Source organism: Humulus lupulus, chromosome 5 (assembly GCF_963169125.1).
Source record: "Humulus lupulus chromosome 5, drHumLupu1.1, whole genome shotgun sequence".
NCBI classification, from domain to species: Eukaryota; Viridiplantae; Streptophyta; class Magnoliopsida; order Rosales; family Cannabaceae; genus Humulus; species Humulus lupulus.
This window is the reverse complement of record NC_084797.1, coordinates 43096196-43116328: the sequence shown is the minus strand read 5'-3', so window position 1 is coordinate 43116328 and position 20133 is coordinate 43096196.

The window sequence follows — 20133 nt, the reverse complement described above, 5'->3', positions numbered from 1 at the left end:
GTGGTTACATTCATTGGTTTCATGACCATAGTCATTGTGAAATTGGCAGAACTTAGTCATATCCTGTCTATTAACATCCTTTCTCATTGGTGAAGGTCTTTTGTACGGTACGACCGCCTGGGTAGCATTGAAAATATCTTCACGGGGATCCAACAAGATGGAGTAAGTAGTAAACTTAGGAACATATTCTCGTGGTTAGGACTGCTCGGTAGTTTTAGGCTTCTTATTGTCATTCTGGTTACTGCTACTTCCAGCCCCATTACCGCGTTTTTCATTCTTTGCCCCATTCTTACCTCCCTCTGTAGGGTTAGTGGTATTCCCAGCATCTGTTTTCCCCTGTTCGACAGCTGTCTATGTTTGATTTTCTACCTTTCGTTCAGCTTCCTCAAGCTTAATAAATTCTTTTGTGCGATCAAGAAATTCTTGGGTGGTATGTGCAAAATTCCTCTTCGAGTTGCTCCAAAATAGGCTTTTTACCTTGACTCCTGAGTTGATGGCTATCAATTTACCATCATCACTGAGGGATTTCACTCTGGTGGCCTCCTGCATAAAGCATTGAATATAGTCCTTTAAAGGTTCAATATCTCTTTATTTTATGTCCACCAAGTCATTCAGCTCGCCCGGAAGGGGGATTACCGAAGAAAATTGGGAATTGAATATGCGTAAAAATCCATCCCATGTTGTAATTTACCCTGGTTGTAGCTTGAAGAACCACCGTTGGGCAATTTCTAACAGGGTGGCCGGGAAGATCCTGCACCTGGCATCATCCCGAACACCCTGGAAATTAGTTTGTAGTTTAAAGTTGTGAACGTGAGATACTGGGTCTTCTCGCCCAGTGTACACCTTCCATGTCGGCATCTTGAATTTGACAGGTATAGGCAGATGATTTATATGTTCCAACAATGGGGAACCTCTCTGCCTCTCCATTTCAATTTATGTTAACTTGGGGGCTGTCAAGTCCCTTACTAGTCAGGTTAACAGATCCAGCTGGGCTTGGATGTTAGGGTTTATAGCTGTGTGGGGTTATGCTAAATTGCATACCTCATCTATTCTTGAGTCCCAAACAGGCTCAGGCTAAGATATACTATTCGAGTCCTGATTTTCCTTGTTGCAATTGAGAGCTTCTCGTAAATCCTCACCATTCATTTGAAGATATAGTTTGTTCATGGCCTTCTCCTAGCATTTCGGCTATCTGCTTGGCCTGGTACTGGAGGTACTCCCTGGAACCCTTCACCTCGGGGTGGTTGATTGATTAGGGCACCCTGCCCTTGTGGAACAAATGGTCCTTTGGGCTGGTTACCCCTCTGATCGTGATTATTCTGTTAGCAGACTTGGCTCACTGCCTCGTCATGATCATATCCATCAGCATAGTGGGGTATGTACGCACTACTAACCTCTGGTTCCTCCCTTCTAGATCTTGGTCGATACTCTTGGTGCTCTCTTTACCGACCAGGTTGTTGTTGGTTGTTCCGAGGATGACCACTCATATTCGGCGCTGGTGCTTGGGGATTGCCATCGCGTTCTACAGCACCAGGATTTCTATCACAGCCATTACCCTGAGATCTCGGCCGAAAATATCATGCTTGGTCCTGTCCCATGTAGCGCCTTGGAAGGACTTGTTCATTAACTGGTAAGAGTCTCCTATTTCCTGACCAAATCTCTAACTCCTGGTCGGGACCTGATTCTCATTCTAAGGTTGAGCCTCTGGTCCATTCATGACTCCATCACCGAAATGAAATACAGGAGGAGATTCTTGGTTGTGGGTAGTTGTTCCAGCTGCAGTCCCCATACCCAGAGTCTGCTGCTGTTGTATATAATCGTGGATGGATTTAGCAGCCTCCCTAGTTCGACGCTCCATGTCTCCTAACGAGCTTGTACCTCCTGGGTATGTCGATCCATCCATTCTTGGAAATCTCTTCTTTGTTTTTTGAAAGCCTCGTTAAGGGTCTCCTGAGCGGTAGCTCACCCTTGGTTCATGGTGGCAAGTTAATCTTGCATCAGTCCCATGACCTCCCTTATCTGCTCAATCTTGGGGTCAAGTCCTTCGATATCTACGTGGGGCTCATACCATCCAGGACCTCTAGCTCTTGGTTTTGGCTAGTTGGTACCCCTTGCAGCAATTCAACCTGATGTTCCTACATGAGTGATTCCAGCAGAGGCAGCAGCTCTGTGTCTTAGTGTAAAAGATAATACAGAATGGCAGAATTGCTGCTAAGTATCAAGCCAGGTTGTTCGGTATTTTTCTGGTGCTGGTTGGTAGGCTATTTTTTTGAACCCCCTCCACTGTGGTGGAGAGGTTGAATTTATATTGTCTCTCTCGCCCAAGGGTTGCACCTGAGCATAACTGATGGGGAAATCCCTACATTCTTGCAAGTGGTTGTTGTCCTATTCTTTAGGAACCTTGACCAAGTTTTTAGGGCTGTTAGGTGTAGGGCGATTCTATCTGTCTTCATCCGAGCAGGTATGTTTGTTCGTCATACCAACCAGCTGCTCTCTTGGCAAGCGTACTGAGAAATGACTGTTATTCATTTGTTAAGTGTATTCCGACCAACATGTACCGACAGTTGGATGCCATGCCACGTATCAAAAATATGATGCCAAGTGTTCACAGTGTGATGCCACATGTCCAAACTCAGTGCCATGTCATATGTAAAAAAAATTGGGATAACACTAAAGCTAGCAACTCATCCTCATTCTCTAATGACTCGAGTTATTGCAAGTCACATATCTAAATATAGCAAAACATATTATAATAAGAAACTTATATTTCAATCTACCAACAAAGAAGTTATAGATTACCTTCTCTTGAAACAAGGAACGAAACTCGTTTTTAGGAAAAATATTATGATCACCCAATGGATCGCTCTGTTTGATCTCATGAAGGTTTCACTATTGATTAACATAGAGGCATCCACTAGGTCTATATCTATGACTTTTTGTTATTAGAAATAATAATAATTTTCACTATGTGATAATAACTATCATATCCGAAAAAGACCCTATCTCGACCTCGACCCTATAAAGACCTTATCCCGACCCTACAATTACCCTATCCCGATCCCCTACCTTATCTCGACCCTATAAAGACCCTATCCCAACCCCCGACCCTATAAAGACCTTATCTCGACCCCCGACCCTATAAAGATTCTATCCCGATCCTATCTCGACCTTATAAATACCCTATCCCGACCCTCAACCCTATAAAAACCCTATTCCGACCCTCGACCCTATCGCAACCCCCGCCCCTATACCTACCATATAAAGACCTTATCCCGACCCCTGACCCTATCCCGACCCCTGACCTTATGAAGACCTAATCCCGAGCCCCAATTTTATCCCAACCCTATAAAGACCCTACCTCGACCTTGTAAAGACCCTATTTCGACCCTCAACTCTATAAAGACCCTATCCAGAACCCTGACCCTATCTCGAACCAATAAAGACCCTATCTCAACCCCCCGACCCTATAAAGACCCTATCCCGACCCCCGACCCTATAAATTTACAAAAAATTGGGCAGCATCTCCCCTATACTAATGACCTAGCAATTTGTAAATAATTAAAAAAAAAATCAAGCAACACACAATAAGTTTCTTCCTTATATCTCCACAACACACAAAAATTTCACAGAACCTACTTCACTAATACATACAAATTCATAACCTTCTGTTATCACTGCCAAACACAATATGTATCTTAGAACCTACTTTACTATGGATGAATATTTAGGATATTCAAATTCCTCTAACAGTAGTAAATAATAATAATAATAAAACAAGAAATAAGAGACACATACCAATTAATAAAAAGATCCATAAGAAAACACTCCAAATGAAAAGGCTCCAAAATTTACTCCAATTTATTTTCACCAAATAAAAAACCAAAGTTAGTAAAACAAAAAAAAATTATACACATACAAAAAACAATACATACATATACACCACAAACACACACATATATATATATATGTATTTATATACTTATACATATACATATACACACATACATATATGCATATTTATATACATATACATACACATATACACACACATACACATGTACACACACATATATATATATGCACACCATGCACACACATATATATACTAGATACAGGCAACGTGCAATGCACGTTTGCTTAATTTTATTTATAAAATTTATTAATTATATTTATTAAATTTGTATCATTGTCATATAAATTTTAAATAAATAAATAATATTATATATAAAAGAATGACATAAACATATTAAATGAAAAATTAAACCAAAACATTGTTTATAATTTTTTTTTAAATATATATAATATGATAACATTTTTAACATAAATAATAATCTTTTTAATAAAAATTAAATTTATATATCATATATTATTATAATGATATTTTATAATATTTAGATTTATATTGATATAGGTATTAAAAATCTAGTTTTGTATTAAATATTATAATAATAAAAATAATATTTTATAATAATTGAATTCATATTAATATAATTAGTAAAATATTATTATACTTAATAATATTTTATAACATTTAAATTTATATTAATATAATTATTAAATATCTAGTCTTGTATTATATATCACTATAATTATGATATTTTATAATGTTTGAATTTTAATTTATATTAATATAATTATTATATATGTAGTCTTATATTAAATATTATTATAATAATGATATTTTAGATATTTTATAATATTTGAATTTATATATTTGGGGCAAAACCCCCTAATATTTTTGAGTTCATGCACCATTAACCCCAATCAAAATTTTTGATGGCAATACCCCTACTGTTACATTTTTGTTGTAGATGAGTCCTTTTGGCTCTTAAGTGCCAGCTAGATCCGTTAAATGTGAGCAAAGACACACGTGTAGACATTCTATTGGGTCACGTATTAAATAATTAATTAATTATTTAAAAATTATTTTTAAAATAAATTTAATTAATTAAAAATTAGAAAAAATAAGATTAAAATTAAAAACTAATTTAACATAAAACGTTATTTTCTTCCCCATCTTCACCTTTATCTTCATCTTCATCAAGATCTGAAACAACCTTCCCCATCAAAACCAAATTTGAAATCATATTCTCCTTGTTATCTTATTCATTTCCTGCAGATTATGGGATGAATGGGGTTCTCCCAATGACGGGGATGGAAGCTTGACGCCGATTGAGAGCTCGATGCCAGAGGAGAGATGCAGAGAAGGGCTTGGTGTCGTTCGCATGCAGGGACGAAGGATCTAGGTTTGAGCTTCAACGATACCCATTAAACCCAAAGCGAGAGACTTGGAACCTAGATCCAAGATTTCATATTCCAAAACCCAGACATGGGATGCTGAAGTTTGTGTTAGGATTAATGCCCTAAAAGCATGTGAAGACATATTATTGGTTTTAAATAAAAGTATAATTTTATTATACTTGAATTTTATAATTATTCTTTGAATTAATTATATAATAATATCAAGAAATTCCTTATTCATTCATGAGAATATGATCTTGTATTAGTACGAGAGAATTAAGATCATATATAATGAATAAAATCATCAGTAACATATTAAAGTAAGGAATCTTTAATGAATGGTTACTAGTACGGTTTGCTAAGCATACGAGATGCAAGTAATCTAGATTCGGATTACTAATGTGGGTAGATATCTTAGTAAATGTGTTGTATATAATAGAGATTATATATGACATGACCAATGAGAATTAATTATTGTTGGCTGTGATTTTAGCCAACGACGTGAGAACGTCAATAACGACAAGCCTTCAAGAGAATGTAAACGACACAGATAGTTTAATTAAGAAAAGTAAATAACACAAGAGATTTTATAGTGGTTCAGCCCCGATCAATCGGTAATAGCCTAGTCCACTTAGAGATTTTATTACTTTATCCACACTCAAGATCAGATGAATCAGTGTCAACTGAGTTTCTTCAGTGTAAATATTCAAGAATACAAAAAGGGTTCTCTCAAGAAAAAACGCACTTTCTCTCTCTAGAACTCAGACCAATTCTCAAATTGCCCAAAAAACTCCCCTTTTGATCCCATTCACCCTCTATTTATAGGCTTGGGATTTTAAACTGATATCCCTCTTGAATTGGGATATTCTATTATTTATATTATATTTAAATTACACAAAATATTTAAAATAAAATAGATTCCTCAATTTGAGTGAGGAATGAGAGATTTCCGCGGTGCCCAGACCGATTCTTGCTGAAGTTGTTTCTGGAAATTTGACGTAGTCTAGCCTATTTTGTTGATGAATATCGTCTTCTGGTCGGACATATGCATGTTGGACACCTGCACACGGTCCATACTCCTCTAGGCTTTCCTTCGGCTCAAGATTATGCATGCATAGCTCTCCTCGGACCAAGGTCCGAGCCAACCTCATTGGCTCTCCTCGGACTAAGGTCCGGGGCAATCACTTTGGCTCTCCTCGGACTAAGGTCCGAGCCATATATTTCTGGCCCTCCTCGGACTAGGATCCGAGGCATCACTTGGCTTCTCCTCGGACTAGGATCCGAGCCCAGCATCTAGGGGGCTCCTCGGACTAGGGTCCGATCGGACCTGTTGTGGCCTCTCCTCGGACTAAGGTCCGAGCCACAAATTTCTGGCCTCTCCTCGGACTAAGGTCCGAGCCACATATTTCTGGCCCTCCTCGGACTAGGATCCGAGCCAAGCATCTAGGGGGCTCCTCGGACTAGGGTCCGATCGGACCTGTTGTGGCCTCTCCTCGGACTAGGGTCCGAGCTAATCCCTTGGCACACATGCATGGCTCTCCTCGGACATGGTCCGAGCCAAGCATCTAGGGGGCTCCTCAGACTAAGGTCCGAGCCAACCTCATGGCTCCTCCTCGGACTAGGGTCCGAGGCAACCTCATGGCTCGGTATGCACTTGGCTTCTCCTCGGACTAGATCCGAGCCAAGCATCTAGGGGCTCCTCCTCGGACTAGGGTTCGAGGCAACCTCATGGCACACATGCATGGCTCTCCTCGGACATGGTCCGAGCCAATCACCCAGGGCTCTCCTCGGACATGGTCTGAGCCAAGCATTTAGGGGCTCCTCGAACTAAGGTCCGAGGAAAGCACTTGGGATGCCATCCTTAGACAAGGGTCCGAGCCAAGCACTTGGGCTCCTTGGACTAGGGTCCGAGCCAAGCACACCTCAGCCCAAGTATTCCCCTCGGGTGCATTTGGCTTGGTTATGACATCTCCCAAGCAGTCCAAACTCTTCACTGATGCACTGGGCTATTACTAAGCCAGATCACCCAACTAATCCATGCCACATGTCAATTTTATTGCCACATCATCATTTTCAAATTTTGGGATAACAGTTATCTTTATAAACTTGCTGTTTGACATAAAGATTTAATTCTTGTCATAATAGATGATCATTTGTAGATCAGTCTAAATCATGAGTATTCATGAACTCCTGCTTATGTTTATTGGATCTTTTGATTCACTCGTTAAGGTCTTTTAGAATAATGAGGCTAATGACTTTTGTAGATTAGTCTAAATTATGAGTATTCGTGGATAGCTGAGAACATGAATTACAATATTGGAATCCATGCTTTCCTAACAGATCGAATATTGGTTCCCTTAAGGGTTGATTCTGGAATTGAATAGTTGTTGAGCTCAAATCTATAATTAGATTATAGATTCTTTATTCAATAATGAATTCATGGTAGTTAAAGATCAAGAGGTAATTAGAAGGGTAAAACGGTAATTTTGACTAGCTCTAATTAACGAGCAAATAATGGAGGACATACCCACATATATTGATTATATCAATGGACTACTAGAGAAAACTCCGTAAATATAATTATATAAATACTTAGAGTGCAATTCCATATTTATAGTGGAGTAATCATGGAATTAATAAATAAGATTATTAGATTAAAGAGTTTAATTAATAATCTGGTTTATTGGAGCTTCGTATTATAGGTCCATGGTCCCGATATCACCTCTGTCTTACACTGTCAAGGGTAAGGATGTCAAAAGAAAGATTTGTTAAGTGAAATGACTAAATTGCAAAGGAATTAATTTTCCAGGGCAAGGAAATAATTATTTGATAATTATGGATAATTGATTAATTTTTAATTAATTAATTATTTAACTATATAGTTTTTTATTTTATTAAACTATAGGTTAAAATTAATATTAATCTTGTTTGGATTCATAAAAAGAAAAAAAATAATAAATATCTTATCTATAATATGAAATTTATTTATTTAATTTAAAACTAATATTTTAAGATAAAGTAAATTTTGAATTAACTGATATTTATGTTGGAATAAATATATTGTCTTAAAAGTTGATTAAATAAACAAATTAGAAAATTAGGGCAACCATAATAGGGCTGGGCGACACACACTGTATAGTACAGTACAGTGTGTGGCGCCTAGCATGAGGGTTTTTATCCCTAGGATTTGAATTTTTAATTTCAAATAAATTTGTTTAATCTATATCCCTGGCGATAGGGCTAATCTATATGCTATTGGTCCCACCTTGTCTAATATCTCAAAAGGACCTTTGTGTCGGGGACTAAGTGTTCCTTTCTTCCAGAACTGCTTCACTCATTTCATTGGTGATATTATCAAGAAGACTATATCTCCGACCTTGAATTCCACATCTCGTCGCTTGGAATCCGCATAACTCTATTGTTGAGTCTAAGCAACAAGTATACACTTTCTAATCAGTTCCACTGCGTCTTGAGCCTCTCTAACAACTCAGGTCCAAGAATTTGTCTTTCTCCTACCTCATCCCAATGTAACAGCGACCGACATTTCCTTCCATAAAGTAGCTCATAGGGCGCCATACCGATCGTTGCCTAGTAGCTATTATTCTAGGAGAACTCTATAAGTGGCAAATACTTACTCCATGATCCTCCGAAGTCTAGTACACAAGCGCACAACATATCTTCTAAAATATGTATGGTACGCTCAGACTGTCAATCGATCTGAGGGTGAAATGTCGTACTGAGACATTGTAACGTCCTGCATTTTCGGGTACCTTTAAACGACTCGGGTCGGGATTTTTCCCCCGGGTTAAGAATATTATTTTAAATAATATTATATTTTGTTTGTAAGTATTCCATGAGTTATTGCTAGCCAAAAAATGAATTTTGTGATTTTAAAAGTCAAGATAAGACTTTCGGTCCTGGACCGACACAAAAACCCTGATCGGGTAAAAATCTCGGAAAATAAAACGAAAAATCATGGCAATTATATTTTGGGCATAAAATACATTCATAAAAGTTAAAGTTTGGTCAAAAATAATAAACCTAAAAGAAAATGGAAATTTTAGGGCATTTTGTGTTAAATGCCTAATTCTACCGAAATGGGGAATTTTATTCCATGAATGGACCTTAGGTTAAATTTTAGTATGTGATTAATTAAATTAAATGTGAGAGACATTTAATTTAATTAATTAATGTTAAGTTTGGTGATTAAAACTTAATAAGAGTGAAAAAAGTGTCAAAAGTCAATTTGGACTTTTCTTCTTATGAAACCTTTTTTAACCTTTATTAAAAAAAAAAAAATGAAATGATTATATATAGCAAGGGTTGGCCGGCCATGTGGTGTTTTAGGTGGTGTGAACCCAACTTAATAAAGATAAATCTCATTTTAACTAAGTCAAGTCAAGTGGGCAAGTGGGAGGAAAACATTTGAGTGTTTTTGAGATAAATTAGATACCATAAACTCTTCTAACCCCCCTAAGAAACCGACCACTCTCCCTCTCTCATTCACTATCATCTTTTGTGAAGACCTCTCAAAGTGTTCTCTCGATATTCAACCTCAAGAACACCAAGGAAAACTTGGAGGCTAAGTCTTGGTCTAGGAAGTATTTTCCCTAAGGTAAAGCTTCACTAATCTAGGCTTTTGTAAAGTTTTAAGCTTAGAGTTTCAAATAGCTAATTAACTATGTTGTTGGGGGAAGTTGGTTAGGGTTTTTGAAAGGTTTTGGAGGAGCCAAAGCTAATAGGAAGGTCCAAACCTTAAGCAAGAACACCAAAGAGGTAAAAAGTTTACTTTTGATGATGTTGTTGTAGGGTTTTTAGTTTTAAGCATTATTTTGTATATCTAATGCTTAGAGTTTCTTGTTGATGATGTAATAAGGTTATGGTAGTTGTTTAATAATTTTTATGATGCATGTGTATTGATTTTTGAAAATGGGAACCAAAACCCCCAAGGGTTTTGTAGGATACCCTAAAACAAAACATGTTTTAAGCTGTGACTTCCAAGGGGTCAAGCAGCAACTGTATATTTTTTTTGTAAAATTAAATTGTACTGTGATGTTGTTGAGATTGAGTACATAAAATTGAGCTTTTGAAACACTAAAAAATGTTTAGAAATGAGTAAGTTATGCTATTTCAAAGATTAGGTAAAAAACTGTTTTTTCGTATTCATATTTTCGGAACCAAGTTTGGACAGCCACTGTATAGGGAAAATGAACCCAGTTTTTTCTAAAATTTTGTGGACATATTACTGGCATAACCTATTATTCCACTGTAAAATTTGGTAAGAAAATATTGAACAGTTTGAAAGTTATTAACTGTTAAAGTTTGGAAAAAATAAGGACTTGAAAATAAGGTCATTTTTACCTCATTGTTGGAAAATGATTTCACCAATCAAAAATGCTCATTTTGACCTAAGATTTTACAAAGGCCTAAATGGCATAACAAAAATGGAATTGGAAACTTTTGGTAACAATTGGGTAAGTAAATTTCAAGTTATGAACTAACGAAGTATGTAGTTAAAAATGTGAAAAATAGGTTTTTCACACTTAGTGTAAAAATGAGATTTTGGAACATAAGGTAAAAAGTAAAATTTTGCTTATTTCAAAATATAAATTGGTAAGTCTTGAAATCATATTTTCATTAAAATTACCCCTTTGAGTTTAAATGAATTATTTTTATTAAAGAGTTTTTATTCTTTTTAAAAATAAGAGATTTAATTTATTAATATTAAATAAATTAAAAGAGGGTTTAAAACCTTATATTTTGATAAAATAATTAAATGAATTATTTTTCTAGTAAGTAAAAATTGATTAATTGCTTTTGGAAAATTAATTAGTCAAGATGAGAAATTTATAACGGTTTTCCTAATTAAGACAAATTAGGCAATTTTCTTAAATCGGTTTTTAGATATTAAAAACCTTAAGAAAACAAAAAGGAAAATTTAAAGAGTTTATTTTCTTTAAAAAAAATTAAGGAATTTATTTGTATTTTCTGGATATAATACTGGCTAAAATCTAACATATTTTAACCGACTAGTCGAAAGTGCGGGTTAATAGCGATACCTTGAAAGAGTAAGATTTTTAGTGGGTTGTGGGGAAATACCATTGTGATACCCGAGCCTAGGTATCGAGACCTTAGGATAGGTCTCCCCGAGACTTAGGGTTTAGTCTCGAATATTTTGTATAACTTTCCTTAATAGGTTTAAAACCAAATAAGGATTGTAAATCCTTACAAATGACTTTTATTAAAATGACCAAACTGTCCAAAATAATAATAATGAATTATGAGTGCCATAATTAATCCGAGTATACTGTATGGATAACTACAGTATTGGCTAAACGTAACTGGACTGAACGTTGGAGGGTGAAAACTTGCTGAGCGCTAAGGACTCCAAGTAAGTCAACTTATATTGTATGGCTGCAACATGAAATGATTATTGTCTTGTATGTTAGTATAGGGATACATGCATATATATAGGCTGTCATAGAAAGTTGCTTAGAGACGTTAGTCTAGTGAGTGCTGATTTAGAAAATATGAACAGTAGAAGTCCGTCATATCCTAGACGGTTGATCCCCGTCACACTGCTTGATTTTATTTATGTCTGGTTCATTACCGCGACGAGTGGCCATGAGATGAGGATAAGCTGGTTAAACCTAGGGGCGCCAAGATAATTGGGACCTAGGGGCCCTCATGCTTACTTAATCATTGGACGGTTAGAATCCGAGCAAGTGCTCTGATAAGTTATTCCCGGATAGCAGCCGTGAATATTGGTCATTCCGTGAGAGTGCCTAGAGATACTAGGGGTTGCCAAGATTGAGTGAGGTTGAACACCCTAGGGGCAGCTGCTCACCAGCACCACTGATTAACATAGAAGTCTCCGTAAAACCGTGTAAATTGGATTACACTCTTGAATAAGTAGCGATGCCCTAGGTAACACGATAGTTACCCTTGATGAGAATATTTATTGGCTAGATCTTAGTGTGGGGACTCGGTTCTCTTTTACAGATTAGCAATTATGTTGGAGGGCGCGTTACACATGAATTGTTGGAAATTGTCGAGCGTTGGTCTCGAATTATGTTGTGATATAATATATCTGCTTGCTCTGGGATTTTATGAGTGCAGGGATATATTTGTTGATAAGATATAGTTGTGATATAATATATCTGCTTGCTCTGGGATTTTCTGAGTGCAGGGATATAATTGTTGGTAAGATATAGTTGTGATATAATATATCTGCTTGTTCTGAGATTTTTCTGAGTGCAGGATTTTTATCTAGATGTGAATTAATTTATCCTTGGTTATCAGGCATGACCATAAGTTTGCCAGGACGCTTTAGCGTTCTTGAAATTGATTGTGTAGGGTCCGGATGGGTCCGGATCCCTATTTCTCTATCTGCTTTGTTTGGAAGTTGATCTTACTAAGCGTTTTCGCTTACCTAGTTGTTTCATGTTGTAGGTAAGAACAAGGGCAAGGCAAAGCAGTGAGCGCTGGAGTCTTCCTTGCAAATGTACATGTGGACCGACCTTTTGGGAAGCCTTTTTATTTTTGGAAATGCTGTGTAATTTTCCTAAACTAGGCTCACTCTAATCTTTATAAAACATGTTTGTAACTAAATGTTAAGTATGGCCATACGACTTTTTAAAAAGTTTTTTTTTCTATGGGTTTTTGAGACATTTTGTTAAATGAAAACATTTATATTTCCGCATTATCGAGTCTTGAAAATCCGGGTGGTTACAGACATAGCTTGGTACGGCTTGCTGCAAGCTTCCCCAAAATATCGATGTGAACATTGAACCTCTATTGGATACTATGGTATTAGGGATTCCATGCAGTCATACAATTTCCAGAACATAAATGTCTACATACTTGTTTGAAGTGTACGTAGTCTTGACAGGCATGAAGTGAGCTAACTTTGTGAGTCTATCCACCACAACCCAAGCAGAGTCATGTTGCTTACTTTTTTACAGTATTCCTGTTACGAAGTCCCTGGCGATGTCTTCCCACTTCCATTCTGGAATACTAAGCGGTTGAAATAAGCCTGCGGGTCGCTGATGTTCTGCCTTTACTTGATGGCATATTAGGCATTTGGACACATACTTTGCTACGTCTTTCTTCATTCCCAGGCACTAATATAGTGCCTTGAGGTCATGAGTCATCTTGGTAGATCCCGGGTGAACTGAGTATGGGGTAGTGTGTGCCTCTTCTAATATCTTCATCTTAATTCCATGTTCATTCGCCACGCATACCCGATTGTTACATTTCAAGAACCCCTATCCTGATATAGAGAAATTCAGTCTTACCTTCTTTGACTGTAGCCATATGTGATAATAACATATCATCATGCCCTTGCCCAATCTGTATATCATCTAGTAAACTTGACTGGATGGACAAGTGAGCCAGTTAACCCATGACTATTTTTATCCTGGCATTAATCACCTCCTGCTGTAGAATCTTTTCAATTCCGGATAATGTTGCCAGATTTCCGTAGCTCTTCTGACTTAACGCATCTGCAACTACATTAGCCTTTCCTGGGTGGTATAAGATTTCGTAGTCATAGTCCTTTACTATTTCCAACCACTTACACTGCCTCATATTTAGCTCCTTTTGCGTGAAGAAATATTTTAAGCTCTTGTGGTCCATATAAATCTCACATCATTTTCCATAAAGATAGTGCGCCAGATTTTCAATGCGAAGACCACCGCTGCCAACTCCATATCATGTAGCGCTGCTTGTATTCCTTCACCTGTCTTGAGGCGTAGGCTATCACCTTGTCATTTTGCATCAGCACACAATCCAATCCTCTCTTGGACTCATCACAATATACTACAAACTTTTCGTTGGGTGTCGATAAGCAAAGTACTAGTGTTGAACACAATTTATCTTTGAAAAACTGGAAGCTTTCTTGACATTTATTCGTCCAGTTGAACTTTTGCTGCTTCCGGGTCAAGTTGGGAAGCAAAGTGGCTATCTTAGAAAAACCTTCTACAGCCTGTTAGCCCGAGAAAACTTCTAACCTCTGAAGCCTTCTTAGGTCTTGGCCAATCCTTCATAGTCTCTACCTTAGTTGGTCTACTGTGACTCCATCCTTGGATACAATGTGCCCGAGGAATGCTACTTGTGATAGCCAAAATTTGCATTTCATGAACTTGGCATAAAGTTGGTGCTCCTTTAGTCCCAGCATAGTCAGTCTTATGTGTTCCTCGTGTTCAACTTCGTTCTTTGAGTACACCAATATATCGTCAATGAATACCATGACGAATTTTTCTAAGAAATCCTTGAAGACTCGGTTCATTAAGTCCATAAATGCAGCTGGAGCGTTGGTAAGACCGAAAGACATAACTAGGAACTTGTAATGTCCTTATCGATTCCTAAAAGTTGTCTTTGGTATATCGTTTTCCATTACCTTGAGCTGGTGATATTTGGAACGTAGATCAATCTTGGAAAATACAGTCGCTCCTCGGAGTTGATCAAATAAGTCGTTGATTTGGGGTGGCGGGTACTTGTTCTTAATTGTCACCTTGTTCAGCTCACGGTAATCGATACACATCTGCATGCTTCCATCCTTTCTTCTTCACAAATAGAGTCAGTTCCCCCCATGGCGAATGGATCGGTCTGATGAATCCCAAGTCTAAGAGCTCTTGTAACTGCATTTTCAATTCCTTGAGTTCAGTAGGTGCCATCCAGTATGGTGCCTTTGAGATAGGATTGGTTCCTGGTACTGATTAAATAAACAAATTAGAAATTAGGGCAACCCTAATAGGGCTGGGCGACACACATTGTACAGTACAATACAGTGTGTGGCGCCTAGCATGAGGGTTTTTATCCCTGGAATTTGAATTTTAAATTTCAAATAAATTTGTTTAATTAGTTATTTAATTATTCTTTTTAAATATGATTTAAATAGATAATTAAATGAAAATATCTAATCAATTTTAATTTGAATTATATTTGAATTAAATAAATATTATTTAATTAAATTAAAATATCTTTATAAATCTGATATCGTGATATTCCGAGAATGGATGGATAATTAGACTCTCTCTAAAGCGATAGTTTTTCCTAAACTTGAAAAACTATTTTAAACCTTCTCTCTGTCAAAACTCTCTAGATCTCATGTGTTGAGTACATCTAGGGAGTCACATAAATCAACGTTTTGAATCCTGCATACCCACACACGCCCTTGTGTGTTTGAGGATTGGTCTGGAAGATCAGGGTATGAGATCTCAGAACACTGGATAGGAAGATCGTTGATTTATACAAAATGACTCAAGGACACTTGATAGGCTACAAGAGGTAATTTCTGATCTATTTGTATGTGATTTAATATTTATATATGTATATGATCCTGGCTGGTATTAATATTTATTAAAATGGATCCATATATTATGTTGCGTACCTTTGATTCGATCATTTAATACCAACAATTTTGGGAATGCTAGGTTCATATGTTGCAAGCTCTTAAGGCAAGCTTTCAGTCTTCTCAGCAGGTAGTCTCTCAGCTACAACAGCAGTTGCAGATGATGCAACCACCGAATCAAGGTTCAATCTTGCAGCTGACTACCCAAGATATCAAGCATTACCAGACTCTCATTAAATTACAATCAAATGTTTCAGTTAGTGAATTAGTGTCATGAGTTGTATTGAAGTGCAGAAAAGATATATTTATTTTACAGGAACAATTGATTATGTTGAAATATATAGTAGAGGTATTACTCTGCTTTCCTGAGCAGTATCGAACTGCTGAAACAATTTTACTCCTTATTATTTCATTATTACTATTATTATTTGGAGAAAGATTTGTCTTTGTTTCTTAGCTTTGATTTGCAATGTATCATTAGTGAGCCTTGTGTTTAAAGAATATTTGCTTATACAATGAAGCTTCATTTTCTTTACTGTCTTTGCACTTAAGGAGGACTCTCATCTTTGGTTCGATACCAGCTTCTTTACATTATGCTTAGTGTTCTATTCTTTTGGTTCCAGTGACCTGGGACTGTTCCACAGGCAGTTACCAGCATACTTCCAGCTACAGGATTTGTAGATATGCCTTCATCCACATTTGCTTGTCCTGTTATACCTTTTCGACAAACCATGCTTTAGCTCCTGTAATATGATTTAGCAATAGATTTAAAATAAGTTTATTCATTTTAAGTTAGGTTTTTTTTTTCTATATTTCTGATTTTTATTTTATTAAATCAATTTTTAAGTTTATATTTTTTATTCTTAGATTTTTTTTGTTAAATTATATTTTAATTTTTAATCTTATTTTTCTAATTTTTATTTAATTAAATTTGTTTTAAAAGTAAAATTTAAATAATTAATTAACTATTTAATACGTGGCCCAATAGAATGTGTACACGTGTGTCTTCGCTGACATTTAACGAATCTAGCTAACACTTAGCAACCAAAAGGACTCATCTGCAACAAAAATGTAACAGTAGGGAGTATTGTCGTCAAAAATTTTTATCGGAGTTAATGGTGTGTGAACTCGAAAAGATTAGGGGGTTTTGCCACAAATATCTCTTACTATAATTGATAAATATCTATTTTAAGTTAGTTTTAAAGGTATATTTCATTAAATATTTAGAATATTCTTTAAAGTTAACAAAATAAACTGTTAAAATCAACAATTTCTGTTATCTATACACTTTTTATATAGAAGAGATATACTTATTAACAAATAAAAACATAAAAATAAAAAAATAAAAATAAAAATAAATTAAAAACAGAATAATAGAAAAAATGTAAAAATCAAATATATATATATACACACGGACACATATAAATATATATTAATATATATACATATACACAAATATATATACACATATACAATACATGTATTGTATTGTATATATATGTACATATATATAAAAACTGAAAAAATAAAATATATATATATAAACTAGAAACATATATATACATATACATATACCTGAGTGGGGGTGGGTGTGGAGGAACGTGGTGGCGGTGTCCTCACGGTGGCAATAAGACCTCGCGCCGGTGGGGGAGAAAAAAAGAGAGAGAAAGGGGAAATGGGTGGTCAAAATAATTTAGATGGTCGGTTTTATGCTTTTGAGGGTTGGGGAACACATTTATGGCATCAAAATTGAGTTTCTGTTGTAGAGATGGGGTTTTTCAAGAGAAAAAGGTAGGGAGACGGTGATTCTAGGGATTTTACTCAACTTCCCTAAATGAAGAAGACGATCGAGGATTGGGGTAATAGTCGTCGTAGATAATTTTTTTTAGGGATATTTGCGACAAACCTCCTAATCAAAAAATTGGTGGCAAAACTCTCTATTTTTTTACAAAAGTTGCGACAGACCCCCAAATTAAAAAATTTGGTGGCAAAACCTCATTCCATTAATGATTTGTTGCAAGTTACCTATTTTAAATGTTAAATGTCATGTAAGCAAGTTAAGTGCCAACTAAGATACACATGGCGATACTTTATAAGGCCTTATTGTTTTTTAAATAATAAATTTAATTAATAAAAAATAGAAAAATTAAATTTAAAAACTTTTTCAATTTTTAGTTTTGTTTAATTTAATTATGTATTATTATGATTTTAAAATATTAAATTAATAGAAAAAAAATAAATTTAAAATCTTTTTCAATTTTAAGTTTTGTTTAATTTTAATTATGTATTATTATTATTATTTTAAAACATTAAATAATAAAACTAATAATTAAAACACTAAAACAAAACTTAAAATACAAATATAAATTTAAAAACTTTTTCAAAACTTAAAATTTATTTGATTTTTTTTTTTAAGTTTGTTCCCATCAAAATTTAAATTTACTTGAAAAAAGTTCTTAATATTTTAATTTTAAGTTGTTTTATAAAAAAATCTAATATTTTAATGTTTTATAATAATAATAATAATAATAATAATACATAATTAAAATTAAAGAAAAAATTAAATTGAATTTATTAATTAAATTTATTATTTAAAAAATAATAATTAATTATTTTTTGATATGTGGACCTATAAAGTGTTGCCAAATGTATCTTAGTTGACACTTAGCTTGCTTACATAGCATTTAACACATAAAATAGGTAACTAGCAACAAACCATTAACGAAATGAGATTTTGCCACCAGAATTTTTTATTGGGGAGTTTGTCGCAACTTTTGTAAAAGAATAAAGGGTTTTGCCACCAAAATGTTTGATTGGGAGGTTTGTCACAACTTTTAAAAAGGAATATATGAGGTTTTGCCGCAAATATTCTTTTAATTTTATTACGTGATGACTATTAATGGTGACACAAGTAGCCACTGATAATTAAGTGTCGTCGCTAATATTCCAAAGGAAAAATTGTTATTACAATATGCAATTATGTGCAATATATATATATACACTTTTCCAAGTTGTCCCAACTTCGTCGTGAAAAGGTCATGAATATTAATGTTGAGATCAGATGGGGAGGTGTGGAATCTAGTAGTACTACTTAAGTACCCTTAAAGTGTATCTTCGTCAGCTAATTAATATAATAGAATGTTAACTAAAATCGGGATTCCAATTAATGGGAATTTATAATATTGGCCTATATAGTTAACACCTTCCCTCATCTTCATTCGTCTATAATTCTAAATTAACCTAAGCAAGCTCATTCGAATATATGACCTAAAAGTCGGTCTGCATGCATGCATGTGTCTGTGATTGTGTGTATATAATTTATTCTGTACTTCATAACTATAATGTTTTTTTTGCTTTCAGAACTATAATTAATAAAGGAAAAACACTACTACAGTTAAAAGAAAAGAGACACCTAAACTAGCTTCCTAGCTCGCAAACACCAATTATAGAATATGCAATACCAATTATATAAGGTACGTTGTATATATATTATCGTTTCAAAAGAAAAATAGTGAGAATGAAAAAAGTATCAGTATTAGTCACATCATTACCAGTAGTTATCTAAAATAATTGGAGTAGAAGTATTACGTACGCTTCAAGAGATAAGTTTGGACCTATCTAATCATCTGACTTTTAAGCTTCTATATGTAAGTAATCTGTATGAAAATTAGGGTACGTGAAATGGAGCCAAATTTGAAAAATAAAAAAGTGGGATCAATGTCAAAAGTTGGGCACTAGTTAGTGGAACAGTGAAGGAGAACAGAGGGTGGTGGTACCCTCTTGGGGAGACAAGACGGCGTACGGCAGGAACCTTAGCCTTGGGATACCGAGCCATATATTATGTTGCCAATTCCGTGTCAACAGGAGTCTCTTGGACATTATGAAAAGGCAAAGGCCATCTTTTCCTATCTCTCTTGTCTTTCTCTTAATATTTATCAGAATCTTTGACCAAATTCTGATTCTTTTCGATCTTTTGAGAGGGTACCGTGTAGATTCTTTTTTTCTTTATTTTTTATTTGAATTTAAAAATAAAAGACATTTATGGAGTCATATATATATAGAGGACAATTCTTTATATAGGAACTTCACTTTAAGTCCTACTGGTAGGACTCTCAGTGTTTCTCGACCCGTGAACAGTTTTTGGCGCGATTTTTTTTTATAACCGTGTATATTGTAGCTATTTAGAGCATCCTACAAATTTTCAGAAATTTCCGAATAATTTACAGTACCGAAAACTAGGTTCAAACATATTGTTTTCCATGCGCATAAAAAAAATTAGTCACGCGTGCAACAACATGTTTGAACCTAGTTTTCGGTACTGTAAACTATTCAGAATTTTCTGAAAATTTGCAGAATGCTCTAAATAGCTATAATATACACGGTCATAAAAAAAACCGCGCCGAAAACTGTTCACAGATTGTAAACACTGAAAGCTCTACTAGTAGGGTTTAAAATGAAGCCCTTATAGGAGAATTTCTATATAATGAAATTGAAATGGGGGAGCTAGAGTTCCTTTTTTCCGGGAGGAAATGGGGGAA